At 47.0% G+C, this 19,676-nt stretch overlaps 1 protein-coding gene across 4 annotated transcripts in view; it reads left to right on the top strand.

Annotated features, from left to right (window-relative positions):
* The window catches only part of LOC105692913 (neurobeachin), a 165,448-nt gene that overhangs the window by 51,068 nt on the left and 94,704 nt on the right, over positions 1-19,676 (top strand). The gene's annotated exons all lie outside the window — the stretch shown is intronic.

Genomic DNA, 19,676 nt, shown 5'->3' with positions numbered 1-19,676 from the left:
CGACGTGTGTTTGGCGATTTTTAATTCGGAGCTTCCAACTTCACCCTTTTCGCGATCAAAAAAAGTTTAAAAAAAAAAAAAAGAAAATTATAAAAAGACGACGGCGGCATAACAAACTAAAAAAAAAAAACGCCCGATTTGCGCGAGGTCCGTAATACGCTGTACCCGGATTCGTGTAACGCACATAGGGTAACTCGCTCGCGTACGTATGTACGGGGTTTTTTTTTTTTTTTTTTTTTATCAACGTAAATACGCAATGAATGATTTTTTTCTCTCCCCGTTCGACGTGCTTCTTTATCCCTCTCTGAATTCCGTTTTTCATATCGAACGTCGAGCAGTCGAACGGTACGGATTATACCACCGTAATTGGTCGAACTAAACGTACGCTCGTGTATCGTGAAAATGCATTCGAAATTTCCGAATTTCTGGAACTGCGCTATAAACCATCGAAGGTAATACGTGTTTCATCTGTGCTTCGGAGTTTCCGGGGAGTCGACGTGGTCCAATATTCATTAAACAGGTATATGAATATATTCCCCCCTTTGGAAGTATCGCTTCGTTCGGTGTAATAGAGCCATCGGGGTACAGTGCAGGTTGTATGGTACACTTCGTGTACGGTTTGCGATCGATAAAGGATATCGGACGGGTGATCCTGGGCTGTGGTACATAGATTTCGGTGAGTTCGCGCGTAACGACGGCTACCTGCAAGTGACAACTACGTCTCAGTTACTCCTGGGGTCCATTAGCCTCGGCCAAGACGTATTTACCCTGTCTTAAAACTTATCGCAGTCGAAACGGCGCGCGTGGGTCAGACTGATAAGGCGACCACCCCCTCGCCCCCCCCCCCCCCGCGCGAGGAGACCTCTCCTCCCGGCTCCCCCATTCTCGTCTCCTCTTCGCCGTCTTTTCCGAAACCCTTGGCGAAGAGTGAAGAATTGGGCCGGGGCCGGGGGCCGTCCGCGAGTCGCGCGGTCGTGCGTGTTATTTCGGTTTAGTCGACAAAAGCTATTTCACGTAGGTTACGCCATTGCGTGAGTAGAATATATTGATTTATCACCGTCAGCAACCCCGCGGACCCACCCGCACGCGCTCTGAAACGCGGCTCAGCTTCTCGGTTTTCTGGAACGCGCGCCAGAGAATCCTACCGCTTTCGGAACCGCGTACCGACCTTGTTCGCGAAACGAAAACTCCGTCCAAGTTACCGTCGCACCGACCAAACGACGGGAATTCCTGACGTCTGTCCCGTCGAGGGGGCGAGGGGACTCTCTCTCTCTAAGCTGGGTTCGATACGACGTCGGGAATAGAAAATACGTAGCGAAAATATCGTTCCTATTCTCTCCGCTTTTAATTTGTACGGGTATCGCTCGAGAGCGTTCTGAAAAAAAACGAGGAGAGCGGTAGGCGTACGGAAAGTCCAATTCTAACTCTCGAGGGATCGTCGAGTGGGCGTGCCCGCGATCGTAGGGTATAAAAGATTCAATTCGGGGCTTGTCAATGATTTGGGAAGGAGCGAAGCGCACGGGGTCCCTTCGGAGGTAGCCGTTGAAACTTTGAAGCGACTCGATGCGAAACGTCGATATTCGGCGGCTCTGCCCGTTGCAGACATCGGCGCGACAGACGATTTGCTAATATCGCCTGTACGGTACGCCAGAAACTGGATACCAAAATCTGGAAACCGGGAGCGGAACTAATAATTGCTCGGACGCACCGCTCCCGAGGTGAACGAGCTTTCGCTTTCGGTGGCGACGGAAGAACGATTATCAATTTCCCGGACGAATTTCTTCGAACCACCGCATCGCCGTTGAGGCGACGCGTTATGCACCCTCGGGATTAAGACAAGCCGGATTTCGCCGAGCCTCGTACTATCGCGCGACTCCGCGACGCCGAGCTCCTCGATTTTTCACCCCCCCCGGACGACGAGGCGAACCGGTATACCGTTCCGCCGCGTTCGCAGGGGGTTGGGTATTAGTATGCGACCCGTGTTACTGACTAATGGCTTTCGTTCGATCCCCGGTTTCGTTTAAACGCCGACACACTCGGAACCGTAGACGTCGACGTCCGACCCGCTCGCCTCGCCCCTCGACGTACCGCGGAGGAGGAACCGGTCCCGTCCCGTCTGTCTTCCCAATAGAACCGAAAACATTCGCGCGCCCCCGCGCGCGAACACCGGTCACGAATAGATTATATTTCCTACTTTGGAACGAACGATTTTTCTCCATTACCCGCGGATACGTTCGTTGCATCCTTTTTTTTTTATTTTTCATCCGTCTCCTACCGTCGTATTACCGGCGAACCTGCTTAGAAGAGGGAATAAATCCAGACACACCCGGCAGCGGTGATTAATAGGTCGCTTAAGTTTCACGGGGCCGGTTGAAATTAATGAACGACACTTTGTCCCGGTTTGTGGCTGACTACGCGGATGCCGGGAGTACAGGGATTGCGTATTTGCATGCGAGGAGAGAATCTCCTAGTCCCGGATGCCGCCACGACTACGGACCGCTTCGCAAGAGTTGCGGAGGTGCGGGTTCGCCGTACCCCGAAGGGTGGAAACGCGGAATCGCTCCGGGGACGATGTTCCCGCGCAAACAATGCGTGGAAAGTGGAAAGTGGAAAGTGTGGGGAGTCGGGGTCGGGGTCGGGGATCGTTCGACCGAGTGCCCTACCTACCCACCGAGCGTATTTAGCTGCAGATAGCGATGAGCCAGCCGCCAGCTAGGGCACTTCGTTCTCAATTTTGAACGCGTGAAGGGCGGTGTTCGTAGCCGACGTGTAGCGACGGTTAGGGAGGAGAGCGGGGTGGGTAAATCGGCCTAGACGTCGCGCGAAACTTACGAGGATCGTAAAAAGGAACGAGGCACTTCCTAAACTCTCGCGCGCGGCTGAAAACGCGCAAAAAAAATAGACGTCTTAGGAGAATCGCGCGGCGGCACCGGGGGGAATCGAGCCGCGCGACCCGTAGTGAGTTTTCCTTCCACGCAACGTTGTTTGGCGAATCGCGATCGTTCGCGCGAACTAATGAAACGAAGGAAAAAAAAACGAAAAAAAATAAACATAAAGGGGTGAATGAGCACCGGCCCGGGCACGTAGGTACCGCTCCGGAGTGGCTGAGCGCGGAAGAGGGTAGGTTGGAAGGGGAGAGGTTGAACTTTGTTCGTTCCAAGATTCTGCCGAGAAACTTTCAACTATGTTTAATCGTGCCTCGAAGGACCCCTATGAATACCCAATCGCGTCTTATTGTACTTCTGCATAGCGACGGTAGCAGGAAACTCGGAAAGTTTAACTTGCCGATCTACGAACTACGGAAACGTGTCGCAGCTTCTGTACGAAGTAACGGAGCGGATACACCCGCCTGATGCCTCGACCGACTGCCGCGTCAACCCTTCGTTTTCTCGGCGTTACCTTTTTTTTAAAATCCTCCGCCGGTTGTTCGAGGGTGTTTCCGTCAGCTTCTGACACCGTTGACCTACGGTTATCGGTAGTATCGTACGGGCGGGCGATACGCTCGCACCCTTTGTGTCGAGTAATTACTAAATACACTCTCCTGTTCCCTTAGCGCGGCGGCGGCGGTGTCCTCGGGACCCAGCGACCCAGCGACTAATTAACATTCCGAATCTAATTATCGCGGCCGGCAAATTAATTCACCTTACAATTAGCCGACCACGCCCTAGACAACGCGACCACCGCCTTGTGAAACCGCATCGCGGAGCCCCACCCCCGATCGGTGCGAAAACAGATCCGTCGTCGAGGCGAAGAATGGGGTGGTAATTTGCGCCCCCGAAATGCAACGGAAGCGATCGGGGGTCCGAGTGGAAGAGTGGAGAGCGTTTTGCGAAGGTTCGGCAACGGGTAGGCGATACGCTGATCGGAGTTCCCTCGACGTGTCACGCTCTCGTGTCCCCCCCCGCCGACACCTCGGAATGTCGCTTCGCCGTAGACCCAACTACTCGAAACAACGAGGCGTCGCGACGCTCAACCGCTATATCGGGTATGCGCTACCCTTCCTTCCTGCCACATTCCGTTTCGTCTCTTTCTACTCTCGTATAACCTTACCCTACATCCCTCGCCACTTTGCCCTTATACCACCACCACCACCACCACCACCACCTACGCCACCGCCTCGCTCCGTCGTGTGTGTCGTTCCAGTTTGCTTAGCTTCACAGCTTCACCCCTTCATGCTTAACGTTTCGCGTGCACCCGCGAACTGGAAAATTATTCTACCGCAAAGTTCCCCGCTACTTCGGCACGTATAGACGGATACAAGTTCACACGGCGTAACGAGAGGTCCTGCAACGACTTTCGAGCCCTGAGCATAATTCACAATCCACCGGGGATACGGCCCTTAATTTTTGGTCACATTCGAATTTTAATACTCCTATCCGCTGAAAAACTTTTTAAATAAACTTACCGCTTCGATACCCGATAACGTCCCCGAGCTTTAAAAAGTTTTCATTCCGAACGAGATTTGATCTGAATCGAATCTCAAGTTTTTTATTCTTAATTCCGTATCGCTGTAAAAAATCTGAGGCTCGACCGATTCATCCGTTTATTCGAGACCTATTAGCCCCTACGGATATTGAAAAAAAAAAAAAAAAAAATGGAACGCGTGATGGAGAAAACATGTATAAAATAACTGCGAGAGACGAAAAGCTCATTTTAGGGGTTGTGAATGTACGTATAACTTTGGTATGTAGAAGATAAAAGCCCTGTGGGATATCGGAGCGATGTTATTCCGCGTGGAGTGAAAGATGTGGAAACCGGAAGATCGGATGAAAGATTAGTTATGTGCAAATTGGCGGGTGCGTGCGAGAGGGTGAAAAGAAAAAAAGAAAAGGTGACGAAAAAAATACCTTTTCTCCCGAACGTGTTTCGCGTCGGATGGAAAAACAAAGTCGACCGTTGGACGTCGAGACAAAGCTATGACAAACAAGGTGAAATAAGAGGCTATAAGATCCCACCGTTCGGGCTCCAGCCACCTGTGCAACCTTTGCCAATAGGTGTTCGCATCTAGCGTGTGTCTCGCGGTGCGAACGGATATAAAATAGCCGGAGAAAAGCGAGACGCCGTCGCTACGTTGTTGCCGTGCCACGTTTATCTCATCCGCTTTTTATTTCCCTCGAGGGAAAAAAGTGAGAATAGGAGGAAGGAGAAGAAGGCGATGATACACCCGCAAAATCAATCCGTAAGTAGTCCGCAATCGCGGGGGTCGGGGGTCGGGGGAATGACGTAAAACGCTCGATAACCATAACCCCGTTTGATGGGGACGCTTTATACGGAATGTTGGCGATAACGCGGGTATAACGCTCCTCCGAATCGGTGCAACTATTCCGCGATACCTTCCAGTTAAGTAAGATGAAGCGTCGCGATCACCTGGCCAATTCTCTGGCAGCGGTCCCGCGACAGCGACAAATCGCCACGTCCGACCTCGTCCCATTGCTCCGACTCGAATGCTTCCTGGGATGAAAGGACCTCACGTAAGAAGGCACTTCGTCATTCCATACGAGAGCCACGATCTTCCCTCAACCTCCTGTCGTCCCGCGTCGGGCGTACCGTACCAAGGTGCGATTCCTCGGCAGGACACAGGTGCGTCGAGGACCCCCTCCCGATATCATCGCTCGCTTTATAACCGTCGAAGATTTTCAACGTTGAGGGGGGCACCTCGCGATCGCCTCCCTAATAACGGGGAGAACCCCGGACCCGCGAAAGAGGGCGACGCGGGAAGTGGATCGGAAATTCGCAGGGGTGGAGCAAAGAGCGCGATCCGTACCTCTCGTTGATTAAAGGTTCCGAACTACGGTAACTCTCGACGAGCGGTGGATATACCGGTTGTTGCAGTTTATGTCGATACGAGCTTCCGTCTCACCGTCCGCTCTCACTACCCCTGTACACCGGGAAATAGTTGGCAACTGCAGTGCAATTCCTGTTATATTATGCTTTACATTATATAGTTCGACATTCTGGGAGCCCCGTCGAATTTTTACCCGTCAAAAGGATCCGCGAAGAATCCGGAATCTTCGGAGAATTCAGCCAGAACGTACGCGCGAAACCTATGTCGGCGCAGCTCCCGCCAATATCCTTCATTTTCTTTTCCCTCTACACTGATTTTCTATCTTCAGTTGTGTCTCTGGAATCCGATATCCGCCGTTAGTTCGTCTATCCCCCTAGGCGCCACGTTAATTAAGGTGACTCGAACGAAGTGTATAGCTTCGTTTCGAAGGCGTAGCAGCTACAGGCTCGAGACTAACGCCGGGATAGATTCAACCTTTTAATCTAAAACTCCCGGGGATTTGTATCGGTTTTTTTTCTCTGTTTTCTTTGTCTTCACTTCTCGCGAGTGGCAATGCCTCCGTCTCCGGCTCACCCGTCTGAACGAAAACTCACTCTTCCCATCCCTCGACTGTCGTATGAATTGTAAATCATAGCTTTAATTCAACGATGGATCAAAATATCCGAGACCATAAAAATATATAGCGATTGTATAAAACTGTTGCAAAAAAAAAAAAAAACAGATAGATAAAAAATCTTTTCCAAATCCACGGTAGATAAAAGTTTCAGAGCAAGGATGAAATATCACCGGAGATAAAGGTTCTGAAATATGCTGAAACTTTGAGTTCAAATACCGCCGTTTATCCTTCCTGTTTTCGCTTCTATACGAAGGGACGAGGAGCTGGTTTACAAGAGTAACCGACGTTGCAGGTCAAATGTGGGATTGATGTCCGAAAGATTAAACAATCGAGGAGAAAACAGGGCGCGCTGTTTGCGCCGCGGTATCAAGCTTTTTCCAAAAATTCACGACCCGATTCCGAACGACGGGGTGTGTGTGTTTCATGCGGAGGTAAAATTGATAGGATAAGATCAAGAAAATTCGCTCTTTCAATATTCGCTTAGCGACGAATAGTGTATCGCACGACGTGGGGTATATCGCGTTTTATCCTTTGGACGGCCACCTGCAAGGATATCGACGATTTCGCAGGGTTCTGGTTCTCCAAATATACTCGGTGGCCGCGTGTTGTCTATAGCAGACAAATAACATTTTCGGTGTCCTTGATAACGTCGTTATATATCAAGAGCTTTTCCCCGTCGAACCTGATCTCGTATTACCCTCTGGCCGGCTGTAGGCGAGTGCGGGATATCGCGAAAAATTATTGAGGGGACAAACGGATCTTCTGACGGACTCCGGAGCTCTCGACCCGCAGAAGATAAAACGGAGGGTGAAGAATCCTCTCGGCTATCCTCGCCCGACGAGGCCACTCGAATTTTATGCGAGAAACTCCCTCGGCCAACGAACGTCGCACGAGGGAAGAACGCATCGTCGGACCCGGTTATCACATTTTTTTGACGCAGCGGTTAAAATTCTCACCGCGCCGAACGCCGGTAATTTCGGTAATTCGCGAGAACTCCAGCTGTTCACCGGAAGATGAATCACCCCGAGTCCCCCGCCACGTATTCAAGTTTTCTTGGAAGGAACGGTGCGTCCCGCAGGGTAGGAGATATTCGGCATTCTACTAGGACGTCGGTAACACGGCCCTTTTGAGTTGAATTAAATGACCCTAAATTACAGAAGCCTAATATAATTGCGAGTGGCCCCGTAAGCCGTGAACAGTATAACGCGTATGCCTGCGTAATTTGATAATTCAGAAGCTGAGACACTGTGTATAACCCGGAGAGAATATAACCGACGTTATAACGGAGCGTGCTGAATATATCCTCGGAGCCGAGCAATATCGGATTCCCAAAGGACGGATATCGCGCAAATTACCAATTATCATACACGGGCAAAAGTCCTTCGGATTTCAAAGGAAACTACGATAATCGAATAAATAATAATTTCGAGGCAACGCTCGTCATTTTACTATCACGATACGAGGGTATACTCGTTGCGAATAAAGTAGCGTATCTGTCGAAGAAAATCGCGTGGCTGAAGCGAAAACGACGTCTACGTACACACGCGATGCTCGTTATTCCCACGTCTCGGTACTTATCCTCGTACCTAACAATGAGCTTGACATTCCGCTAGATACTCGCTTGCCGCTGGAGATCGTTCTCGTCTCTCCCATATAACGCCTCGCGTTTTACCTATACGTCGAGCTTTCCGCCCCCCTCCCCCCTCCCCGCATCTCTATCAATTACTGCTCGCTCCAGATACCAGCTCCCAATCTCATGCCGACATTGAATTATCGAAATTCCGGTACGAGGAGTTCGGGGAAAGAAGATACCTATATCGTTGCAGGAATAAGAAGAGGAGGCGAGCCACCTACTCATTCGACTTTGAATCTTATCGTCATCATCCCCGTTTTCCCGCATTGACGTACCAATTTCGGTTGGAGGGGGGTGAGTTTTCCTCGCTACTTTGTACCGCGGTGTGGCGCGGGAAGAACTCGTACGTACATGTGAATACGTATGGGTAAAGGTCGATGTGAGCCAGTAGGCATTCGTCCAAATATTGCGAAGAAAACTCGACTCGCTCAAAGCGATAATAAAGACTCTGTGAAACTCTTCGGTTGACCTTTTTAGCGAAACCGCGTTCCGCACCCCGGGGACGAACGGCGGAAGGCTGCCATTCAATTTATCGCCCTCGACTTCTTCTCTCTCCTTCGGAAAATATCCGAGGCGCGGGACCCTTGACATTTCATAAAGTAAATCGCACGGTTTGACATTATGCTACAATATTGAAAAAAGCGACGCGCGAGTCCGAACCGTGCCTCCGTAGCTACCCCACAGCTTCGTCTGGCCATCGAGAGGGCGAGATGAGGGAAAAAAAAAAAACAACCGTAGAACGTATCCAAATAAAAGAAAATCTCACCGAGTTTACAAAGTCCGCGATATCGCACCCCAGAAACTGGTATCGCGATTCAGAGACGATAGCGCCTACGGGATGTGCGACGCACGATGTGGCTTAGGCACGTAATACGGACCTCAATCATCGTCCGCCGTTGAATAGGGCTTGTTAGAGAAATTTCACCAAGTTACACGTTTCGAACTCTATTTTACGGCATATATTCTCCAACACGTATTCCAAGCGACAACTAAACGCGTACAGCTTATCGTCATCCCCCTACGTTCGTGACGCGTTGGTGCATAGGCGACGCGACGCAAGAATTTCATTATTAAAACTCCGATAAAACCTACTGCAGCGGCGTCCCGTATCAAATGGAAAAACTTCAAGCTCCTTTTTCCTCCCGTATCCACATTCGCCGTTTAATCTATGAACTTCCCGATCGCCCCGGCAACTTGACCCGATTCACACGGATTTATTGCGAGATAAGCTAAATAAGCGACTCGAATAATCTACCCTCGGACCTCTTAAAAACGGAGGGGAGAGAAAAAAAAAAAAAGAGAGAGGAAGATATGAACCAACCACCCTCGTGGAGTTTGTGTCATGCGGTGTTTGTATAACGTCAGTCAGTAAGTCGGTACTGATAATAAATGCGTTAAGAAGTATAGGAGCTCGCGTTGCGGCGGCTCATCCATTAATAAAACGTTAACGAGCCGCGTACAACTCGCAATTCAGCGTATAACGTCTAGAGATCTCGGAAGTGCTTTTACCCACTTTTTATTTTACCGTTTACCTCGGTTTTTTCTTCCCGTTCCCGTTCCTTTTTTTTCTTTTTATTTTTCTTCCATTTTATTTATTCATTTTTATTTTTCTCTCCAACTTTCGTTTATTTATATACCTCGGTAGAAGATATCTTCTTAATTATTCCCAGTTCTCTGTTTTAGAAGAGATGATAAAACGTTATTACACGTACAAAGCGGGGTGGGTATACTTGGCGAAAAGAAATGTAGAGGGTGCGAATACTTATACCGCACATGTAAAAGTTGTCGGAATAATTCCGCGATTCTTTGATGTGAAGATCTAAAAATTACGATCCAAGATAGCGCGGTGAGGCGAAGATAATCCAATTCCTACGTAATACATACTTATACGTATACTATACGCTTTCGAAATGGCAAAGTAGAGTTCGTTCTCTCTTTCCTCCCCCCCCCCCCCCCCCCCCGACCGCGGTGCCGCGAAAAACCCGCGAATGTGGACAGTGTACAAGTTTTATAGCACACTTTGGTAGCGGCGGTATCCTCCGAAGGAGCAGGGTATAACCTGGACCGGGATAGCCTGTCCATCTACGTGAGGGATTGCCGACCTCAGCCCAATGGTGTTTAATATTCCCTTTGCGCTCAGTGTTCGTTGGTCCCGACGCGGGACCAGAAAACCCACCCCTCTTTACCGTTTCTTTCTTTCTCCCATTTTCGTTTGATTTTTATTTGTTGGGTTTTTTCTGCTCCTCCTTCGTTTCCTTTACTCACTTCTTTATTTTTCGCTTCCTCCGTCTCCTCGGTCGCTCCGGTTCCTCCCGTCGGATTTCGAGGACTATTCGTTCCCACGGAATTTATCTAAACCTTTTTTTTTTCCATTGTACCACCACCCTATGAACGGCGCGCGCGTGAGGAGAGAAAAAAAAACCGTGTAAAAAAGAGACGAAATCGTCAGATGGAGAAGAAGAAAGAGGAAACGGCGTTACGCAACTTCATCCACCGCGAATCCGCTTCCGTTGAACATTGACGCGATTCTCATGCATCGCTTTGTATTCCGACGGCGCCGTATCGAGACGGAATATTAATTTCTTTTTCCGGAGATCCCGAACCCCACGCGTACACTTTGACCTACATCGCCTCTCGATACTCCGATAGAATCAACCTTGACAGCGGCCCCTTTCTCGCCTCGCCTTTTATATTTGCACATTTATCGTCGCTGGTTTTTCAACGCACATACTATTCCCCTTCACCCTGTACCATGATGTGCAGAGATCTTCTTCGCGAACTACCCTGATCCAAGGTCTCATTATCGGGCTACCATTTTATCCATCAACCTGGGTTAACCGGCTTATCCTCGACGCCCTGTTATCCTTGGCGGATTTGCTCAATTTTCGAAATTGACACTGCAAGTTTTTTTTCCTCCTCGAAAATACGGAGGAAAACTGAAATGATGAAAATTTTTAAATTTTGTGCAGAGATACGTGAAACGTGAAATTACCATCGCGCTATGTCTTTACGCTAGGGGGGGGCGCGGGTATAGATTTTTTTTTTTTCAGTCTCCCTAAAATTATGTCAAAGCATAGTCATGGCGCGTTAGGTACGTATTTGCGAAATACGGAAAATTGGAAGCTACGGAGAAGCGGCTGCCATCCTCGGAATACTCCAATTATTCCTACCGCCATATTTTCTTCGAGGCTAATCCAGCGTGTGTCAGTCAAGATTGCGTTTGTTCTTTCGATTCTTTCTCTCCCTCGGGTGCCTCTTCAATATTTAAACCGGCATCAGTCACGCGGTACGTTCCGCAATAGCGTGTATAGCTGTATAACGATCATCGCCAGCGCGCGTTCTATTCCGAGGTATAAAACCACAAGCTCTCGTTGAACTTGACGCGGTGCCGAATAACGGAGAAATCCGGCGCCCTCGCCGCACCGCTAACAACAAAACGCCCCGCCGCAGGGTGTACATAACATTTTAATCAGAAATCCAGATGGCCAAAATTAAGTTTTCAAACTTTTCAATAAATTCCTCTACAAGGAACTTCAATCCGTATTTCAATTTATGATTATTTAAACTTTATCCACCCATGCTTGCGATCTTTGTTTTTTTTTCTACTCTTTTCACGCTCGCTGCAGCCGTAGGCCTCCCTCCCTTCGAAACCGGTGTTTATTGCCCGGCGGAAAATGCGGCTGATTGATGTTGGCGAGGTTGTTGTGAAGCCAAATCTGGAAAGGGTGAACGTGGATTTTACAAGGGCGAGGCGGTACGACCGAGACTTTAAAGCTGCCGAAGTGAAGCGAACGAGTAAGAGAAGTACGGGAGCGGCAAATCTTCCTCCCGAGTCGATTCCTTTTTCTAACAGTTTAATGCCTTTTGACATCCACGCAGTGTGTCGAGCGAACAAATGGAACGAACGAAGGATAACGAAGGATAGGAAGCCCTCGCGGTACGCCGAGCAGTTTCACCATCTTTTTTTCAGTTTACTTATTTATTTATTTATTTTTTTTTTCATTTCTACGGAAGCTTTCTCCGCGAAACAACTTACTCTTGATCTCTTACTCGAGACTCTATAATACTTAGAGCGTTCCCGGGGAACCGGCCGTATGACTATACATAGGTACCCTACCTACGTACCTACCGAGCGACCAGCTCCGCGAGTTTTTGTTGCTGCAACAAAGGTGTACTTTGCGATTCGTGAAAAATTTCCACCGACCGAGCAACAAACCCGTTGCCTCGTAATGGCGGTGAAAAGTTCTCCGAGGTCTTTTACTTTTTTTTTTTTTTTTCCCTCCCTTTTCTCCCCTTCACTTACAAGAGCAACGTCGCCCGCTTACCGATCTTGTTAAAATAAAGAAATAAGTAAAAAATGCAAAACACCCACGACGGACCGCGACGCTGATAAAGCCTTCTGGGAATATACGTCGTACCAAGCCCGACCGTCATCGCTCCGCGAGTCGTTCTATCCTCCGTTTAAATATATTCCGTCAAAGACACGGCGGGATATCGAGATTTCTTCATCTACGAACGTTGAAGATCTCGGGGAAACGCGTCCGGATTCACTTTCATCGTCATAGACTCCTCGGGCCTCGAGAGCGAACGTAAAATCGCCCCGCACCCTCGGATCGAATTAACGGTACATCTTTGCATATCGGTGGGCACGAGTCGGCCACCCACCTTACAACCTACTACACGATTGCGTATCTTATACCCCACCCACCACCCTTACACCACCCCGCTCTGCCGAGTGCCGCTACTTTCTTTCTATAGAACTGATACGCTACGAAAGCTCCTCAAGGTTTATGTATACCTATACGGTGGGCGCGCGCCTCGCGGTTCCCACAAAGTTATTATTCATGGAATAACAAAGAGTGTATAGCTTTGCTTTAACTTTGAGACTCTCGGCTTATAAGGTATATCAGAAAAAAAAAAATATATATATATATATATATATATATTATCGGTGTATAGATGTAACGTTACGCCCAATGCACTCGATAAAAAAATTATTTATAAATAAGGTACACCTAATTCAATAATTTCTACTCCATCGATGTCAGAGTTGATGTGATGTATATTCGTGTACGTTGCCCGAAGCATTTCGTTTTTATTCATATTCCGGACAAAAAGTCAAATTGTGACGATATATAAGGGTCGCCGACTCCGTATTACGTAGCTTGATTTTTTTACTCTCGTTCTTTATTTTTTTTTTTTATCCATTCGTTCCCTGCATTTTCGGTCAGTCGCTTTGTTCTGCAAAAATGTACGAGAATCAAATCAAACGATACTTGCATTTCTCCCGCTACCCTGAATTTTGACTCACTTTACGGGGGTGTTCGTTCGTCACAGGGGTGAAACGCAGCGGCCATTTTCGTCTCGACTCACGGATTTTAAAATTTCTTTCACCCTCCGCTCAACAAAGACCCCGTATTATCAAGAATGGGGTAATTGGAGTACATGATTTACCCATTGCTCGCGTATACGTGTATATAATATATACTTCTTTCACTCCTCCCGAAGAGATCCGTAATTCTATACCAAAATAAACATTTTCTTCTCTCCCAGTTTTATTTCCTCTTACTTCATTCGTTTATTTGTTCGAGGTATCCACCTCGTTCGCAAGGACAGGGCAAACACGATTTCCAATCTTTGGGCTCGCGATTCGGCGTCGCGGTCGATGGGGGGACCAAAAACGGAATTGTCGAACTAAAAAATAAGTCGGCCGGTACGCGAAGTCGTTTAAATCCGAGCGGCTCGAGATGCAGGAGCCGTACTCGGACCGCGGAGTCGTTTTTCTCGAATCGACGCGCAAACAAAGCCATTAGATTTCGCTAGATATAGAAAATCGATACCCACCACCGACGCAAAGTTTCCCATCGACGCGCGGCGCAACCCCCAAGTTTACGTAATTATAGGTATGTGACCACCGGTTGCGAAGCGCACCGATGACGCCGCGGAACCCGAAGCTTGTTCGCTAGTTTATATTTGCAGCAAGTCTCGCCGGAGATACGCGTATGGCTTTGATAACAAAATTGCGGTTTTTAGCATACCTGACGGACGCGATGGGCGACTCCGGTTCGTACACACATTGTACCTACGCGGCGCGGCTCCGCATCGCAAACAAGCTGAAATTGCCATGGATCGCGAATTTGTTATTTACTTTATTTCCTTTCTCTCCTCTTCATCTATCCGCCGTTCGATTCCTTTTTTCCATTTCAACCCCCGCCACGACAGGGTTATTATTTACACCATATTTTTCACTAAAAATCAAATAAACCCCGATACCGGATACAGCTTTTCCATATACATATACCTGTATGTTACGAGGTGCACATGCGGTCCGGGTTTATTCGTTCCCCATTTTCGGCGGCCTTCACTCGGTCGTCGAACCCCCAGCAGCCCCCAGATTTTATCGAAACCACCATCGCGCCCGTTTCTATTTATTCGATTTATGGAATCCCGAATAAATATATACAGGTATTTTTTCATTCGACTGTTTTCCTTCCCATTCGTACCACGCGCCGCGTATCACGTTACATACCCGTTACTGCAGCTGTAATTGCACGTGTGATTGTTACAGACCGGTGAATTATCCCTGTTTATTTATCGAACGAAATACGTCACTGATATCCTCACTAGTTTATTGAATCCGACGGTACACCGCACACGTGCAACGGGCACGTTTACCTTCATATCCATTGCAAATAACAAAGCTACTCCGCGACCCAGTTTTATCCCAAGGTATATAATTCCCGACGATCTCCCTCGCGAAACGCGCGTACCTCAGCGTCATAGTCAATTTCTGTACGGTGGCGATACGGATGCAGGTTGATTTTCTCAGGCGAGTCACTCGTACCAAGAAATCTCGAAATTCTCGACGAGCCGGTCGGTAGATCTGGTTTCTCACGTGAAGTGGCATTGTAAATCCGCGGTATTATAGCGGCATTTCGAAAGTACCAGTTTCGTAGTTATAATTGGTATCTCGAGGCTCAATTTCTATACCGAGATATGTATATCCGAAATGACGGACTGCGGAAGGATTATAGAAACCACGGTGCTTAATCTCATCCACTGTGCGGAAATTCTCACTCCCCGGGGAATACTCGTTTTCGAAGATATTCGTCTCGCAAATTTGGCCGATTATTGTACTCTGATTCACATCGATAATTGTCATTTTTCTCTTTGTATTTAGTTTTTCCTCTACCGAAAAAAATCTGGCACGAATCGTCTGAAAATTTTATATCATCGCTACGGAAAAAGTAATCTCCCTCGGAGTACGTATGGGTGGGTTACGGTATCGCTGTACGGCGGGTCGTGTAAGAGCTTGAGGAATTTTTACCGTACGCATTTGCTTCATTTAAATTTACATTTACATCAACATTTACATTGACATTTACATTTACATTTCACCGAGAATATTTTTCGTATTTCATTCGAGTTTGAGGAAGCTACGGCTAGGGTGGGTGTGCCGGTACATACCCATCCCTTGAAATATGATAATACGACATGCCCTATTTACAAGAGCATCAACGTCATTCAGACCTATAATGATAAACATTAAGCTGTTCAAGTCGGAGGTAGTCGCCCGGTTTTGTCGGGTCGCGTTTCGTTTCATTAATTCGTATAAATTTCTATTATAATATTCCGTCTCGCGTTGCGTCGCTGTGTTCCGATCGCGGTTTGTTATTTTATATTTTTTCCGCCGATGATTATCATCGTTATCCTCGTCGTTATATGTGTACGTATGTTTCGCGTCCTATTTTGCATTTTTATTCAGCACTCCATTTCGACACACACTCGTTAATATTTACCCCCAGCCTTGTAACGCGGCCCTTTTAGAATTTATACAATTTTTTTCGCGTCGTGCGGAGAGCATAAAAAATTTTTCACTCGCTCGACGGCTGCGCGGTATAAATTTTGTTTTGATAACGGAAATTTTCGGGATGAATAACTCGAAAGATTTCATTCATCGTCATCCTCATCCGGTTGGAGTTTCGCGTCGGACGGGAACAACCCCTCCTCTTCCCCCCGGACCCCGTGCCGTTCGAATATCCCTCAGGACGATGGAGAATACGGAGGACGGAGGACGGAGGAGCGGGTCCTCGAAACCAAGTTTAATTGTTAATTTGCATATTTGCCAATGAAAGAGAATAACGGTTAATTAATATCCACAACCTGTCACGTGCTTAACCCAGTCGGAAAACGGACGGCAAAGAGTAGAACAAACTGTCGGGAAGGACTTTAATTCCCTTCGCGCTTCGTGTTACGCGGAGCTGCGCCTCCGCTGCTCTTCTATTCTTTCGATTTTCGACTACCGTAATCTAGAATTCTCAAACAGCTGTTGCCCAACGGTGAAAACTGCACTAATTGCCGTATACCCTCTGCGTTATATCGCCAGTTTTTCATTCGTTCGGGTTTTTTCCATCTCTATATTTTTGCCCTGTAGATCGTCATAATTCGTTGGTATGGACCGATATTTCTACTGGAAGCACTTAACGAAATGAAGTGTGTAATATATAGCCGGTTTTAGGTAGATTGAAATAATAGAAATTCGAGAGAGGCGTCGCTCTGTACGGTACGTACGTACCGCCTATGTGTATACTTCACTGTGTAACGGTGCAGTGATATTTCTTACGTGTCTCTCTTCCCTGAAATCGGAAGAAATAAGAAACGAGCGATGCACGAGGCGAAGAGTTTCAATACTCATTTCGTTTCCTCCAACTGCACAATCCGTGTAAACGTTTCAATTTTATTTTCTGAAATTTATCTTTGTTATTACTACCGTATAATTATTTACTTTTAGGGTGAATCGTTTGCTTTGCTAATTGCTTATAAAATTCATTCGTTCGTTCGTTCATTTATATTTTCCCGCACCTCCGGATTTTAATTTAAATGTTGGATGTCGCGCTCCGTCGGAAGAGATATACGAAAAAAGTATAAAAAAGGCAACAAAAATCGGGTCCAAGAATATCGCCGCGAGAAACAACCAGAATCCCCCAAATATATACGGAAACGAGTTGATCCGGAGAATTATGAAGAAAAAAAAAATCATTAATTTTAATTCCAATGAAAATAATTTAAATGAATGAATAACATAACCGGAGAATTCTGTCGCTATTTTAAACGGATTTTCAAAGCTGACAAACGTACGTGTGCGTGGAAAGAATTTCAGACTTTTTAATCTCTCGCTGCTGGATACACGTAGCTTGGTACGTACACACACACACACGTACACTATGTATAATATTATATACGGAAACGAGATACAATAAATCCTGGCTCACTTTTTACGTTGAAAGCTGCAGCAGCTAGGGGAGCAAAACGAGGAGGACGAGACATTAGCTTATTATATATTTTCACCCGGGAGTATAACAACTCCGATAAATCGAAAGTTAACAAAAACTGGATTCTAGACAGAAATTTAAACTGCCACCACCCCCCCCCCCCCCCCCCCCCCCCGCCCTCCTCCTTCTTACTATAACGGTTCCATAATTTATGCCTGTACATGCACTTACCTATATACCTATTTATATAGATCGTATACCGTATCTGTAGTTTTTACCAAGGAATAATAAAATTCCCCTTTACATAACGGCCACGGGTATATACACGTATCTATATATATTCATAAATCGATAAAACGATCAGAGAACAATTTTCTCATCCTTTTTTATTCTCAGTTTTATGTACCTGGGTTTTTTCCTCCTTCTATCTCTTTTTTTTAACCTGTTTTTTTTTTTTTATCGCTCTGAAAAATCGTTTTTCGCATATCGGTTTGATCGCCGTGTATTTCTTTGGCAAGCCGGAAACAGACGTCGCGACGCCCCCGTTGGAAGGGACACTTCGCAGTGTCTCTTTCGTGGTATTTTTTCTTCCGTTGCTTACGTCACTACGTTTCGTAAGAATATCCCATAGAATTCACCTATATCTGCAGCCACCGTTTCGTTCCCTCGACCCTCCCCCCTTCGACGTCGGAAAATTATATCGGCGCCACGCGACGTTTTTCGGGGCGAGCTTTCAACCCGAAGAAATTTTCCGATCAATGAGACCGGACCGCGACTATATTTTTGACGGATCCTCCGATAAAAAAAAAAAGCTGTCGCGATCGCGAATCCGAATCTTCGATTTTCACACCCTATTTCGACAAGTTTCTCGATGCGGATGAGGCGATTTACGATTCACGATTTATAATCTTTGACGTGGTCGTAAAGTTTGTTTTTTTTTTGTCAGACGTGTCGTCTGACAATCGGGGGTCGGGTACGATCGGGTTGTAATTGAATAGTAGCGTTATACTTATTCGTGCACTCCGCAAGAGATCAGTCATCGTTATATCGATCACATTCGCCCGACGTGTCTGAACTTTGAATCTGAACCGACACGCGTATATTAATATTGTAGGTGACGTCGGCGAGACGTAACTCAAACCCCTTTTGTGCGTACAATATATTCGTTCCGTGTTGTGACGATCCGATTGATGCCTCCGCCGCCGCCTCCGCCTCCGCCTCCTCCCCCTCCTCGCGACGCATATTTTGAAAATGTACGTCAAAGCCCGAAAGACCAATGGACGAATAAAAATCGACTTTCACCACGTCTGACGTTGATTGAACGATTTTATTCACATAAAAAAAAAACTTTTCAGCATCGGTCCGCCTTTTTCCATTCCGTATACTTACTCCGGTGTTTTTTTTTCTCTTCTCTTCTTCTTCTCTGGTTTGTTCTAATGGAGGGATTATTTTACTCCGAGGATTATCATACTCAACTATACAAAACGTGTCTACCCTCTGCTACTAGCTTAACGGTTAAGCTCTGCCCTAGTAGAGTAGTTGACCCTGGTTAAATTCCTTCCTGTAAATTTCTCCGCAACTAATTCTGTTATTTCTGTATAATTATAACGAAGGGATTTAAAAGTTTTGATATTTTGTCGCGAGTTGGTTTTTTTTTTCTTTTTTTTTTTGTCTCACTTTTTCATTTCTATTTTCAGAGAAACTATGGAGAAATTTTGTCACTAGGTCACAAGGCTCTTCACGCCCCTTATGTCTCAAGTTTCCTCATCTCTTCGATGAAAACTTTCTCTGTTTTTTTTTTTTTCTTCTTCTTTTTTTTTCTCTCTTTTTCTCTCCGTCAATTTTCCTACACTCCGGGGGTAGACATGATTCCGAGCATATTGAAAACCGAATACTTTGGGGGACAGAGTCCCGCGGGTTCTCGCACGACCTCTGTCCCCGCCCTCACCCTCGTCCTCTTCTTATTCTTCTTCACCCTCGTCTCCACGGCGGCTCTTTCTCGATTCTTTGTGTTACCCGACGTCCTTCGGGGCTCGCGTTGTTTTGCATCTCGTAATGTGATTTTGTTAGGAGCGTAGGGGTCTGCCGTTGCTTTGGTAGCGCAAACGTATAGCGACGTCATTCCGCGTCCCGTCGATACGACGACGACGCCGCGGATCCTCTAGCTAACCGTGATATTGTTCGAAGCCGAGTTATACGTTTCCAATGAAGGGAGATCCGCGCGCTGACGATCCTCTTCGCGGTTTCTCCGCTCGCCGCTACCGAAGACTTCGTACGTATCCCGTGACTTTGTGCAACTCGAATGAATCGAGCCAGTCGAGTATTAACGGTTCAGCGAATATATTGTTACGTACCACCTACCTCCTCCTT

This window comes from Athalia rosae, chromosome 5, assembly GCF_917208135.1.
Source record: "Athalia rosae chromosome 5, iyAthRosa1.1, whole genome shotgun sequence".
In the NCBI taxonomy this organism is placed as follows: Eukaryota; Metazoa; Arthropoda; class Insecta; order Hymenoptera; family Athaliidae; genus Athalia; species Athalia rosae.
This window is presented reverse-complemented; position numbering and strand designations above follow the sequence as displayed.